Source organism: Salmo salar, unplaced genomic scaffold (assembly GCF_905237065.1).
Source record: "Salmo salar unplaced genomic scaffold, Ssal_v3.1, whole genome shotgun sequence".
Taxonomy (NCBI): domain Eukaryota; kingdom Metazoa; phylum Chordata; class Actinopteri; order Salmoniformes; family Salmonidae; genus Salmo; species Salmo salar.
In genome coordinates this window covers 12,501-25,556 of record NW_025549062.1, presented here as the reverse complement: position 1 = coordinate 25,556, position 13,056 = coordinate 12,501, and the positions used below count along the sequence as shown (strand labels likewise).

The window sequence follows — 13,056 nt, the reverse complement described above, 5'->3', positions numbered from 1 at the left end:
TGTTTGTGTGTGTGTGTGTGTGTGTGTGTGTGTGTGTGTGTGTGTGTGTGTGTGTGTGTGTGTGTGTTGTTTTGAGCCCCCCAAAAATACAATCACTTCACCAGGATTGTGTGTGTGTGTGTGTGTGTGTGTGTTTTTTGAGCCCCCCAAAAATACAATCACTTCACCAGGATTGTGTGTGTGTGTGTGTGTGTGTGTGTGTGTGTTTTTGAGCCCCCAAAAATACAATCACTTCACCAGGATTGTCTGTCTGTCTGTCTGTCTGTCTGTCTGTCTGTCTGTCTGTCTGTCTGTCTGTCTGTGACTTTTTACCCACAGCCCTCGAAAACTTGGAAGAGTGGGTTCGGGGACCACCCGCGGGGACCCGGCCTAGAGTGCACCGTGTGTGTCTCGGGCCCCGACCTCTGACTTCCATACGACTCTGGTTTCTCTTCATTACGCACAAGCCTTTCGCCTTTTACTAAAGACTTCCGTGGAGAGGAACACTTACGAGTTCAACGTATTTTTGGAAGGGCTTTGCTTCTGGCAGAGCCCGGTATCTTGTTTCAAGAGAAATTGACAGAGATGACGCCGAGACTTTTTGCTCAGGCGTTTGACTTGAAGCCGGCTGACCGACCGGCGTATTTTTTCCACTCAAAGTAGTCGCTCGGGCAATTGAGTTCAAGCCCGACGATGACTGGTGTATTTGCCGGGCATTGAACAAATAGTCGCACTAGGATTAAAGAGCTAGTGACCTAACGACGCATTAGCGACTTTTTAAAAAAACACACCCGCCTGTCACCAGGGAAGCGTTGGGTGAGGAGGAGCCAACTTTTGCCAAACCGATGAGGTCTGCCGAGGCCCCGGGCACCGGGCGGGTGCAGGGGTCAATTTGTGGGTTATCGCTTCTCGGCCTTTTGGCTCAGATCAAGCTTGGTACCGAGGTGCCCCAAAGCCCGCTGAGCCAAAAGGTCGAAGGAAGGCAGGAGGGAGGAAAGTTTGTTGTTTTGGTATTTGGATTCACGGTTGGTTTATTTTGCCGCTCTTTTTCAGTTTTTCTTTTGGAAGAAAGCGGAGGCGAGTGCGCCAATTTTTTTGCGGAGATGGCGCAGGCTTCACATGGAGGCCAGTCCCTAGGATGGGGCTGGCGAATACGGTGCGGTTTGCCTGGAAGGATAAGGCGACGGAGCCAATTGGCAGAGATGAGTTTGGGAGGACCATTTTGATTGAGATCCTTGGACTGACGGTGGAGGATGTGTTCTGCCTCCAGGACAACCCTTTGGAGGGGGCATACGATGTGGCGCTACACACTGAAGTGAAGCACGATGACGTTCTCAGAAGGGCGAGAGAAGTGCAAGCAGAGAGGCCGGTGTCTCATTACTTGGTGACCAGCTTGGCGAAGAGTAATTTCAGGGTTGTGAATGTGAACATTTACAACCCTTACGTGAAGGACGAGGAGGTGAGGGCCTTTCTGGGGAGATACATGGATAGTGTCTCCTCAGGAAGGCACCTCAAGGATTCTTTGGGTTTTTGGACCGGGAGGAGGGGTTTCCAGGCCCTCCTAAGAGAGGACCCAAAAGGATTGGGTGGATACCTCCATCCTCCGGCGATGTTCTCCCTGGGGGCTGACAGGGGGACGTTGCATTATGCCCGTCAGCCTCCGTACTGCAGGCGTTGTATGGCCTACGGCCACGTCCTCGCCTCGTGCAGCATAAAGAAGTGCAGGTATTGTGGATCTGCAGAGCACGAGGCGAGGGACTGTGACGCGCCGAAGGCATGTCACAGGTGTGGCATGCTGACGCACCTGTGGCGTGAATGCCCGGCGCGTCAAGGGTCATACGCGTCTGCAGCTGGGGGGGAACGAGAGCCGGGGATGGGGGTAGAAGGAGGGACCAAGAACTGAGTACTGGAACAGAGGGAGCGGACACACGGGTGGAAGAGGAGGAGAAAACGGAAGCGGGAGGAGAAAAAGAAAAAGAAGACAACAGCATAGTGGAAACGGAAGGGCAGAAGGCTGAAGGAGAGCAGGAGGAGGAAGGAGACAGGAGAGTGAAGGGGCCAGAGAAGACGGCTGTGGAGAGGAAGGAGACGGAGAAGGCAACAGAGAGGGAGGAGACTGGGAAGACGGCGGTGGAGAAGAAAGAGATAGAAAGGAAGGAGACAGGGAAGAAGGTGGTGGAGGAGAAAGAGACAGAAAGGAAGGAGAGAGGGAAGAAGGTGGTGGAGGAGAAAGAGACAGAAAGGAAGGAGACAGGGAAGAAGGTGGTGGAGGAGAAAGAGACAGAAAGGAAGGAGACAGGGAAGAAGGTGGTGGAGAAGAAAGAGACAGAAAGGAAGGAGACAGGGAAGAAGGTGGTGGAGAAGAAAGAGACAGAAAGGGAGGAGACAGAGAAGGCAGTGGTGGCGGGACCAGTAGGAGAAGGAGTGAAGGAGTGGGGGACAGTAAAGAGGTGAGATCACGGGTGGAGGAGCTGAGGGAGATGGTGGGGGGGCTGCCGGACAATATGAACGAAGCGAGGGGGGGGCTGACGGACGCAGAAAGGGGATGTTCCCTGGCTGCGTCCTCCACCTATAAAGAGGCCAAAGAAGGGGGAGCGACCGGGCAGCAGGAGGAAGAAGGGTGGTAAAAGGGGGGGGTGGGGGAAGGGCAGGAAGGAGAGGTTGCAGGGCCCTCGTGGGCTCCCTCTTCTTCATGTTCTTTACACCCCTGGCAGAGCTGGACCTACCAGGCATGGCCAAGGAATGGGGAATGGAGGAAGGAGAAAGTTTCCTGTTTGGGGACATGGGGTGCTCGAGCCGGAGCCCGGAGGAGGGGGTGGTGGATTTGAGTGGGGGGCACAAGACACAGAGTGTGGGTGTGCCGGGTATTGGTGGTGTTTTCAGGGGAGAGGGGATGGTGGCCGACGGAGGAGCGTCAGGAGTGGAGGAGGCGTCCCCGTCGGTCGGGAGTATAGGGTGAGTTTCTTAAGGTATTTGATGTGGGTATGGGTTTTGGTTTGTAGGTGGGAAGGGAAGGGAAGACGAGTCTTTGTTTTGGGGTTTAGTGTTTGTGTTATAGTTTAAAAATGCCTAGATATGATTTTTGATTGATAAATGGTTTTGTATTGAAAGGCATTGAACGTAATAAATATATTTTATAAAAAAAAAAATCTGTTCTTATCAGTTTAATATCTGATACGTCCCCCATCGGGGGACTACATATTAAATGGATTTTTCGAACAGGGAGTCGGAAATGGGGCTTGCTCCGTCCGCTCCACGCATCGACCCGGTATTGCAGTACCTCCGGGAATGGTGCAACACTTTTCTCCCATTGTCAAGGAAAAAGAAATACACCAAATCTATGTAAAACAGCTAGCAGAAGAAGAGAAGGAATGAAAAAAGAAGAATCATCCAAACTGAAACAAGTGCGAAGCCCCCTTCATGGGGGTCCCCCGTTTTCCCGCCATTTTACTTAAAAAAAAAAAAAAAAAAAAAAATACATTGGCCAGGAGTGTGTGTGTGTGTGTGTGTGTGTGTGTGTTTTTGAGCCCCCAAAAATACAATCACTTCACCAGGATTGTTTGTGTGTGTGTGTGTGTGTGTGTGTGTGTGTGTGTGTGTGTGTGTGTGTGTGTGTGTGTGTGTGTTTTTGAGCCCCCAAAAATACAATCACTTCACCAGGATTGTTTGTGTGTGTGTGTGTGTGTGTGTGTGTGTGTGTGTGTGTGTGTGTGTGTGTGTGTGTGTTTTTGAGCCCCCCAAAAAATACAATCACTTCACCAGGATTGTTTGTGTGTGTGTGTGTGTGTGTGTGTGTGTGTGTGTGTGTGTGTGTGTGTGTGTGTGTGTGTGTGTGTTTTGAGCCCCCAAAAATACAATCACTTCACCAGGATTGTGTGTGTGTGTGTGTGTGTGTGTGTTTTTGAGCCCCCCCCAAAAAATACAATCACTTCACCAGGATTGTGTGTGTGTGTGTGTGTGTGTGTGTGTGTTTTTGAGCCCCCCCCAAAAATACAATCACTTCACCAGGATTGTCTGTCTGTCTGTCTGTCTGTCTGTCTGTCTGTCTGTCTGTCTGTCTGTCTGTCTGTGACTTTTTACCCACAGCCCTCGAAAACTTGGAAGAGTGGGTTCGGGGACCACCCGCGGGGACCCGGCCTAGAGTGCACCGTGTGTGTCTCGGGCCCCGACCTCTGACTTCCATACGACTCTGGTTTCTCTTCATTACGCACAAGCCTTTCGCCTTTTACTAAAGACTTCCGTGGAGAGGAACACTTACGAGTTCAACGTATTTTTGGAAGGGCTTTGCTTCTGGCAGAGCCCGGTATCTTGTTTCAAGAGAAATTGACAGAGATGACGCCGAGACTTTTGCTCAGGCGTTTGACTTGAAGCCGGCTGACCGACCGGCGTATTTTTTCCACTCAAAGTAGTCGCTCGGGCAATTGAGTTCAAGCCCGACGATGACTGGTGTATTTGCCGGGCATTGAACAAATAGTCGCACTAGGATTAAAGAGCTAGTGACCTAACGACGCATTAGCGACTTTTTAAAAAAACACACCCGCCTGTCACCAGGGAAGCGTTGGGTGAGGAGGAGCCAACTTTTGCCAAACCGATGAGGTCTGCCGAGGCCCCCGGGCCCGAGCGGGTGCAGGGGTCAATTTGTGGGTTATCGCTTCTCGGCCTTTTGGCTCAGATCAAGCTTGGTACCGAGGTGCCCCAAAGCCCGCTGAGCCAAAAGGTCGAAGGAAGGCAGGAGGGAGGAAAGTTTGTTGTTTTGGTATTTGGATTCACGGTTGGTTTATTTTGCCGCTCTTTTTCAGTTTTTTCTTTTTGGAAGAAAGCGGAGGCGAGTGCGCCAATTTTTTTGGGAGATGGCGCAGGCTTCTACATGGAGGCCAGTCCCTAGGATGGGGCTGGCGAATACGGTGCGGTTTGCCTGGAAGGATAAGGCGACGGAGCCAATTGGCAGAGATGAGTTTGGGAGGACCATTTTGATTGAGATCCTTGGACTGACGGTGGAGGATGTGTTCTGCCTCCAAGACAACCCTTTGGAGGGGGCATACGATGTGGCGCTACACACTGAAGTGAAGCACGATGACGTTCTCAGAAGGGCGAGAGAAGTGCAAGCAGAGAGGCCGGTGTCTCATTACTTGGTGACCAGCTTGGCGAAGAGTAATTTCAGGGTTGTGAATGTGAACATTTACAACCCTTACGTGAAGGACGAGGAGGTGAGGGCCTTTCTGGGGAGATACATGGATAGTGTCTCCTCAGGAAGGCACCTCAAGGATTCTTTGGGTTTTTGGACCGGGAGGAGGGGTTTCCAGGCCCTCCTAAGAGAGGACCCAAAAGGATTGGGTGGATACCTCCATCCTCCGGCGATGTTCTCCCTGGGGGCTGACAGGGGGACGTTGCATTATGCCCGTCAGCCTCCGTACTGCAGGCGTTGTATGGCCTACGGCCACGTCCTCGCCTCGTGCAGCATAAAGAAGTGCAGGTATTGTGGATCTGCAGAGCACGAGGCGAGGGACTGTGACGCGCCGAAGGCATGTCACAGGTGTGGCATGCTGACGCACCTGTGGCGTGAATGCCCGGCGCGTCAAGGGTCATACGCGTCTGCAGCTGGGGGGAACGAGAGCCGGGGATGGGGGGTAGAAGGAGGGACCAAGAACTGAGTACTGGAACAGAGGGAGCGGACACACGGGTGGAAGAGGAGGAGAAAACGGAAGCGGGAGGAGAAAAAGAAAAAGAAGACAACAGCATAGTGGAAACGGAAGGGCAGAAGGCTGAAGGAGAGCAGGAGGAGGAAGGAGACAGGAGAGTGAAGGGGCCAGAGAAGACGGCTGTGGAGAGGAAGGAGACGGAGAAGGCAACAGAGAGGGAGGAGACTGGGAAGACGGCGGTGGAGAAGAAAGAGATAGAAAGGAAGGAGACAGGGAAGAAGGTGGTGGAGGAGAAAGAGACAGAAAGGAAGGAGAGAGGGAAGAAGGTGGTGGAGGAGAAAGAGACAGAAAGGAAGGAGACAGGGAAGAAGGTGGTGGAGGAGAAAGAGACAGAAAGGAAGGAGACAGGGAAGAAGGTGGTGGAGAAGAAAGAGACAGAAAGGAAGGAGACAGGGAAGAAGGTGGTGGAGAAGAAAGAGACAGAAAGGGAGGAGACAGAGAAGGCAGTGGTGGCGGGACCAGTAGGAGAAGGAGTGAAGGAGTGGGGGGACAGTAAAGAGGTGAGATCACGGGTGGAGGAGCTGAGGGAGATGGTGGGGGGCTGCCGGACAATATGAACGAAGCGAGGGGGGGGCTGACGGACGCAGAAAGGGATGTTCCCTGGCTGCGTCCTCCACCTATAAAGAGGCCAAAGAAGGGGGAGCGACCGGGCAGCAGGAGGAAGAAGGGTGGTAAAAGGGGGGTGGGGAAGGGCAGGAAGGAGAGGTTGCAGGGCCCTCGTGGGCTCCCTCTTCTTCATGTTCTTTTACACTCCTGGCAGAGCTGGACCTACCAGGCATGGCCAAGGAATGGGGAATGGAGGAAGGAGAAAGTTTCCTGTTTGGGGACATGGGGTGCTCGAGCCGAGCCCGGAGGAGGGGGTGGTGGATTTGAGTGGGGGCACAAGACACAGAGTGTGGGTGTGCCGGGTATTGGTGGTGTTTTCAGGGGAGAGGGGATGGTGGCCGACGGAGGAGCGTCAGGAGTGGAGGAGGCGTCCCCGTCGGTCGGGAGTATAGGGTGAGTTTCTTAAGGTATTTGATGTGGGTATGGGTTTTGGTTTGTAGGTGGGAAGGGAAGGGAAGACGAGTCTTTGTTTTGGGGTTTAGTGTTTGTGTTATAGTTTAAAAATGCCTAGATATGATTTTTGATTGATAAATGGTTTTGTATTGAAAGGCATTGAACGTAATAAATATATTTTATTAAAAAAAAAATCTGTTCTTATCAGTTTAATATCTGATACGTCCCCCATCGGGGACTACATATTAAATGGATTTTTCGAACAGGGAGTCGGAAATGGGGCTTGCTCCGTCCGCTCCACGCATCGACCCGGTATTGCAGTACCTCCGGGAATGGTGCAACACTTTTCTCCCATTGTCAAGGAAAAGAAATACACCAAATCTATGTAAAACAGCTAGCAGAAGAAGAGAAGGAATGAAAAAGAAGAATCATCCAAACTGAAACAAGTGCGAAGCCCCCTTCATGGGGGTCCCCGTTTTCCCGCCATTTTACTTAAAAAAAAAAATAAAAAAAAAAAACAAATATAATAATACATTGGCCAGGAGTGTGTGTGTGTGTGTGTGTGTGTGTGTGTGTGTGTGTGTGTGTGTGTGTGTGTGTGTTTTTGAGCCCCCCAAAAAATACAATCACTTCACCAGGATTGTGTGTGTGTGTGTGTGTGTGTGTGTGTGTGTGTGTGTGTGTGTGTGTGTGTGTGTGTGTGTGTGTGTGTGTGTGTGTGTGTGTGTTTTGAGCCCCCCAAAAAATACAATCACTTCACCAGGATTGTGTGTGTGTGTGTTTTTGAGCCCCCCCCAAAAATACAATCACTTCACCAGGATTGTCTGTCTGTCTGTCTGTCTGTCTGTCTGTCTGTCTGTCTGTCTGTCTGTCTGTGACTTTTTACCCACAGCCCTCGAAAACTTGGAAGAGTGGGTTCGGGGACCACCCGCGGGGACCCGGCCTAGAGTGCACCGTGTGTGTCTCGGGCCCCGACCTCTGACTTCCATACGACTCTGGTTTCTCTTCATTACGCACAAGCCTTTCGCCTTTTACTAAAGACTTCCGTGGAGAGGAACACTTACGAGTTCAACGTATTTTTGGAAGGGCTTTGCTTCTGGCAGAGCCCGGTATCTTGTTTCAAGAGAAATTGACAGAGATGACGCCGAGACTTTTTGCTCAGGCGTTTGACTTGAAGCCGGCTGACCGACCGGCGTATTTTTCCACTCAAAGTAGTCGCTCGGGCAATTGAGTTCAAGCCCGACGATGACTGGTGTATTTGCCGGGCATTGAACAAATAGTCGCACTAGGATTAAAGAGCTAGTGACCTAACGACGCATTAGCGACTTTTAAAAAAAACACACCCGCCTGTCACCAGGGAAGCGTTGGGTGAGGAGGAGCCAACTTTTGCCAAACCGATGAGGTCTGCCGAGGCCCCGGGCACCGGCGGGTGCAGGGGTCAATTTGTGGGTTATCGCTTCTCGGCCTTTTGGCTCAGATCAAGTGTAGTATCTGTTCTTATCAGTTTAATATCTGATACGTCCCCCATCGGGGGACTACATATTAAATGGATTTTTCGAACAGGGAGTCGGAAATGGGGCTTGCTCCGTCCGCTCCACGCATCGACCCGGTATTGCAGTACCTCCGGGAATGGTGCAACACTTTTCTCCCATTGTCAAGGAAAAAGAAATACACCAAATCTATGTAAAACAGCTAGCAGAAGAAGAGAAGGAATGAAAAAAGAAGAATCATCCAAACTGAAACAAGTGCGAAGCCCCCTTCATGGGGGTCCCCCGTTTTCCCGCCATTTTACTTAAAAAAAAAAAAATAAAAAAAAAATTACATTGGCCAGGAGTGTGTGTGTGTGTGTGTGTGTGTGTGTGTTTTTGAGCCCCCCCAAAAATACAATCACTTCACCAGGATTGTTTGTGTGTGTGTGTGTGTGTGTGTGTGTGTGTGTGTGTGTGTGTGTGTGTGTGTGTGTGTGTGTTTTTTGAGCCCCCCAAAAATACAATCACTTCACCAGGATTGTGTGTGTGTGTGTGTGTGTGTGTGTGTGTGTGTGTGTGTGTGTGTGTGTGTGTGTGTGTGTGTGTGTGTGTTTTTGAGCCCCCCAAAAAATACAATCACTTCACCAGGATTGTGTGTGTGTGTGTTTTTGAGCCCCCCAAAAATACAATCACTTCACCAGGATTGTCTGTCTGTCTGTCTGTCTGTCTGTCTGTCTGTCTGTCTGTCTGTCTGTCTGTCTGTCTGTCTGTCTGTCTGTCTGTGACTTTTTACCCACAGCCCTCGAAAACTTGGAAGAGTGGGTTCGGGGACCACCCGCGGGGACCCGGCCTAGAGTGCACCGTGTGTGTCTCGGGCCCCGACCTCTGACTTCCATACGACTCTGGTTTCTCTTCATTACGCACAAGCCTTTCGCCTTTTACTAAAGACTTCCGTGGAGAGGAACACTTACGAGTTCAACGTATTTTTGGAAGGGGCTTTGCTTCTGGCAGAGCCCGGTATCTTGTTTCAAGAGAAATTGACAGAGATGACGCCGAGACTTTTTGCTCAGGCGTTTGACTTGAAGCCGGCTGACCGACCGGCGTATTTTTTTCCACTCAAAGTAGTCGCTCGGGCAATTGAGTTCAAGCCCGACGATGACTGGTGTATTTGCCGGGCATTGAACAAATAGTCGCACTAGGATTAAAGAGCTAGTGACCTAACGACGCATTAGCGACTTTAAAAAAAAAACACACCCGCCTGTCACCAGGGAAGCGTTGGGTGAGGAGGAGCCAACTTTTGCCAAACCGATGAGGTCTGCCGAGGCCCCCGGGGGCCCGGCGGGTGCAGGGGTCAATTTGTGGGTTATCGCTTCTCGGCCTTTTGGCTAAGATCAGGTTGGGTACCGAGGTGCCATAACACTCTTAGTCCAAAGCCGATGGCCGGAGGGCAGGATCCACAGTCAGCCAGAGGGGCTGGACTGCGCAATACGTTGCAGTTCGTTTGGAAGAACAAGGGCAAGCAAATTGGCAATAGAGAATGGTTCATCAGGACGGTGATCATTGAAGGGTTAAAGGTGGACCCAGGGCAAGTTTTCTGCTTGCAGCGGAACATGGCGGCGGAGGGCTACGACCTGTCTCTAAATGGCGAGGCCTTGTACAGGCGGTGTATGGACACCTGCAAAGAGAAGGAAGCCAGTGAGCCATTCTCAAACTTTCAGGTTGTCCCCTTGTGCCGGTTGGATCTAAAGGTGATCACCGTGCATATCTACAATCCCTATGTGGGGGATGACAGCATCGTGGCGTTCCTAGGCCGGTTTGGGAAAGTGAGTCCCGGGTGCGGTACCTAAGGGACGGGTATGGGATCTGGTCAGGGAGGAGGCAATTCCGTGTCGCACTGAACAGAGATCCGGAAGGAGCAGATAAGTTGGTGCACCCACCAGCCTATTTCTCCATTGGAGTGGACCGGGGGTACCTTTTTATTCAGGCCAACCAAGTTTTTGCAGGCACTGCCGTAGCTTCGGTCATTTGGCCACGGGGTGCAATCTGCTGAAGTGCAGAAACTGCGGGAAACCAGGTCACGGGGCAGCCAACTGCAGGGAGGCTCGAGTATGCAATGGCTGTGGGAAGCAGGGCCACTTGTTTAAAGACTGTCCAAATAGGCAACGGACCTATGCGGAGGCAGCCGGTGATGGCCCCGAGGAAGGTGCTGCGGGCTCTCCCCTCCGGCCAATAGAGGAGGTCCTTGAGGAAATCCGAGCGGCAGCAGAGGAGGTGGCGAAAGCCCCAGGGGAAAGTACAGTAAAGGAGGGCAGTCCGAAGGGGACTGTGGAGGAGATGGAACTGCTGACGGGAGCCTGGGAGGATAGTATACTGAGTGAGATGTCAGACGACTTCGGCTACCCGAACCCTCTCGCGGAAGATGAGGTCGTCTTCGGGGGCGGGTCGACTGGATCGGCATCTTCAGACAATGGAGAGTCCGGGAAGGTGTACAAGGGGAAAAGAAAGAAGAGGAGGAGGGTCGCTGGTCGGGTAGCGATGGAAGAACACAGGAGGCCTTTGGTGGCCATCTCCAACCGGTTCACAGTGCTGAATCCTGATACCGGGGATGAAGGGTCAGATGTGGGGGCCGAGACACAGGATTCTGTTATCTTGAAGGTTCCTGCATTAGCAGCCTCTGAAGCCTCGGTGGGGAGGTCTAGGGAGCAGGTCCAGGGGATCTGCTTGGTTCCTGCGCTTCCTGGGACAGGCACCACGGAGATGGACACCAATCCTGAGGAGGCCTCAATGGACTGTGCACAGGTACTGTCAGGGGGAGACCACACTTCCAGTCCTGGGGAAGAGTCGTTGGTCTGCGGACAGGTATCAGCCTGTGTGAACTTTTCCAGCCCTGAACGCTCTTTCGTGGCACCAGGCACGCCGAACAGTGACCGGTACCTGGAAGGGGTGAGTGACAGCGGGATGGGGGAGGCTCCTATCTGACAGACTGTATGGAGACGCTGGGTGATCTTGCTTATTTCCTTGTTTATTTCTTATGGCACTTTTCACAGTAATAACAGTGAATGTAAGGGGATTAAGGGATATGGGGAAGAGAGGAGGGGTGTTTCAGTACCTTTCCTGTGTCTCCTTCCAGGTTTGTTTTCTACAAGAAGTTCATTTAAGGGATATGGGGGATGTTCCTGTTTTTTCAAAGGAGTGGGCGAAGGGAGAGTCCAGATGGGGGATAGGGGGTGCACTCCTCTGGGGTGGGGATTTTGTTTGGGGATAGGGACTTTTGTGTGGTGGGTTCCTTTTCTGTTATACAGGGGAGGGTTTTAGTGGTTGATGCAGATTGGAGGGGGCGAAGTTTCGTTTTATTAACATTTATGCACCTGCAGAGCCTCGAGGTAGGAAAGATCTTTTTGGCTCTGCCAGATATTTGTGTTACTAACCGAACTGTGGTTTTGGGGGGGATTTCAATGTCTCTTTCGAAGGTACGGGGGACTTTAGCCTTCCCTATTTGGTTTCTGTGGTTAAAGATTTTTCTTTTAGGGACTCCTTCAGAGTCTGCGACCCCAAGGGGAGGGTATGACATGGGCAAATTCAAGGGGTTCCCGTAGTCGTATAGATTTCATTTTTTTACCTGTATCTGTGCCAATATCGCAAGTCACTGTTTCTCCGGTCTGGTTTTCTGACCATTGCCAAGTCCAGGTAGTGTTCTCGGTAGACGTGCCAATATTTGGAAGAGGGTTTTGGAAATTAAATTCCCAAATTTTGGCGGATCTTTCCTTTAGGGAGGCTTTTAGATCCCATTATGAGCTATGGGGGGACCTCAAGCCCTTTTTGGCTCCCTAGTTGAATGGTGGGAGTGCGTAAAGCGCAATGTGCGCACCCTGGCTATTTCGCACTGTGTCGCTAAGGCCCGAGCAGACAGGGAGGTTTTTCGGCGGCTTCAGGGGGAGCTGACTGCTTTGGTGTCAGCCGAGAATAAGGGTGAGGTGAGGGATGTGGAGAGGATGGAGGTTTTAAAAAGTAAGTTGGGCCTGTATTTTCAGGGTAAGGCCAGGGACTTTCTCTTTAGGTGTCAACGAGATAAGTTCGAGTTTGGTGAGGCTAGCAGTTCATATTTTTCAAACAGGTAAAAGCTGCCCATGCCAAAGCAGTTATTGCTCAGCTGCGAACAGAAAAGGGGGAATGGTATCGGACCCAAAGGGGATGGTGGAAGCAGCGTCATCTTTCTACCAAGAGTCCTTTAGGGAAAAGGACATAGATGGGTCGAAAGAACACGTCTTTCTGGGGTTTTTGAGGGAAAAGGTTCCCCCGGAGGAAGCCTCTGATCTCGATCGCCCTTTCGAGCTTGAGGAGGTTGAGGCTGCTTTGCGGGGTTTACCAACCAACAAAGTGCCAGGTTGCGATGGGCTTCCCGGGAGTTTTATGTTACCTTTTGGGAGATTTTGGGCAGAGATTTTCTGTTGGTAGTTAAGGCGGTATATGATTCAGGGCTCCTGGGGTCTTCAATGAGGGAGGGATTTTGACGCTGCTTTACAAGAAAGGGGAAAGGGATAACCTGGGGAATTACAGGCCCATTACGCTACTGTGTGCAGACTATAAGGTGGTAGCCCGTGTCCTTGCGGGCCGCCTAAGGAAGGCTCTGCCCCATGTCATACATGAGGACCAGACCTGTGGGGTGGAGGGGAGGTCCATACAATGGAACCTGAGTCTGGTGAGGGACTGTATTGCTTGGGCCCAGGACAGAGGGGTGCACCTCATGTTGGTGGGCTTAGACATGGAAAAAGCTTTTGATAAGGTGCACCATGGGTTCCTCTTTTCAGTGTTGGAAAGGATGGGTTTTGGGGCTGGGTTTATGAGGTGGGTGGAGATTCTATACACTGCAGTGGGAAGTAGGGTTTTGGTAAATGGGCATGCAGGAGAGG

The 13,056-nt window shown here is 51.6% G+C and overlaps 5 non-coding genes and 2 pseudogenes across 5 annotated transcripts; all 7 read left to right on the top strand.

Moving 5' to 3' along the window:
- The first annotated feature begins 416 nt into the window (after window positions 1-416).
- LOC123735096 (U5 spliceosomal RNA) lies at window positions 417-533 on the top strand. The gene has a single exon (XR_006765243.1). It is a non-coding gene; the product is annotated as a U5 spliceosomal RNA (small nuclear RNA).
- A 2,573-nt stretch (window positions 534-3,106) lies between these two features.
- On the top strand, window positions 3,107-3,281 carry LOC123735158 (uncharacterized; annotated as a pseudogene).
- Window positions 3,282-4,163: 882 nt separating this feature from the next.
- On the top strand, window positions 4,164-4,280 carry LOC123735184 (U5 spliceosomal RNA). The gene has a single exon (XR_006765305.1). It is a non-coding gene; the product is annotated as a U5 spliceosomal RNA (small nuclear RNA).
- Window positions 4,281-6,849: 2,569 nt separating this feature from the next.
- LOC123735166 (uncharacterized) lies at window positions 6,850-7,023 on the top strand (annotated as a pseudogene).
- Window positions 7,024-7,667: 644 nt separating this feature from the next.
- Window positions 7,668-7,784, top strand: LOC123735183 (U5 spliceosomal RNA). Its single transcript, XR_006765304.1, has one exon. It is a non-coding gene; the product is annotated as a U5 spliceosomal RNA (small nuclear RNA).
- A 345-nt stretch (window positions 7,785-8,129) lies between these two features.
- LOC123735095 (U2 spliceosomal RNA) lies at window positions 8,130-8,320 on the top strand. Its single transcript, XR_006765242.1, has one exon. It is a non-coding gene; the product is annotated as a U2 spliceosomal RNA (small nuclear RNA).
- Window positions 8,321-9,043: 723 nt separating this feature from the next.
- LOC123735131 (U5 spliceosomal RNA) lies at window positions 9,044-9,161 on the top strand. Its single transcript, XR_006765278.1, has one exon. It is a non-coding gene; the product is annotated as a U5 spliceosomal RNA (small nuclear RNA).
- The last annotated feature ends 3,895 nt before the right edge of the window (window positions 9,162-13,056 follow it).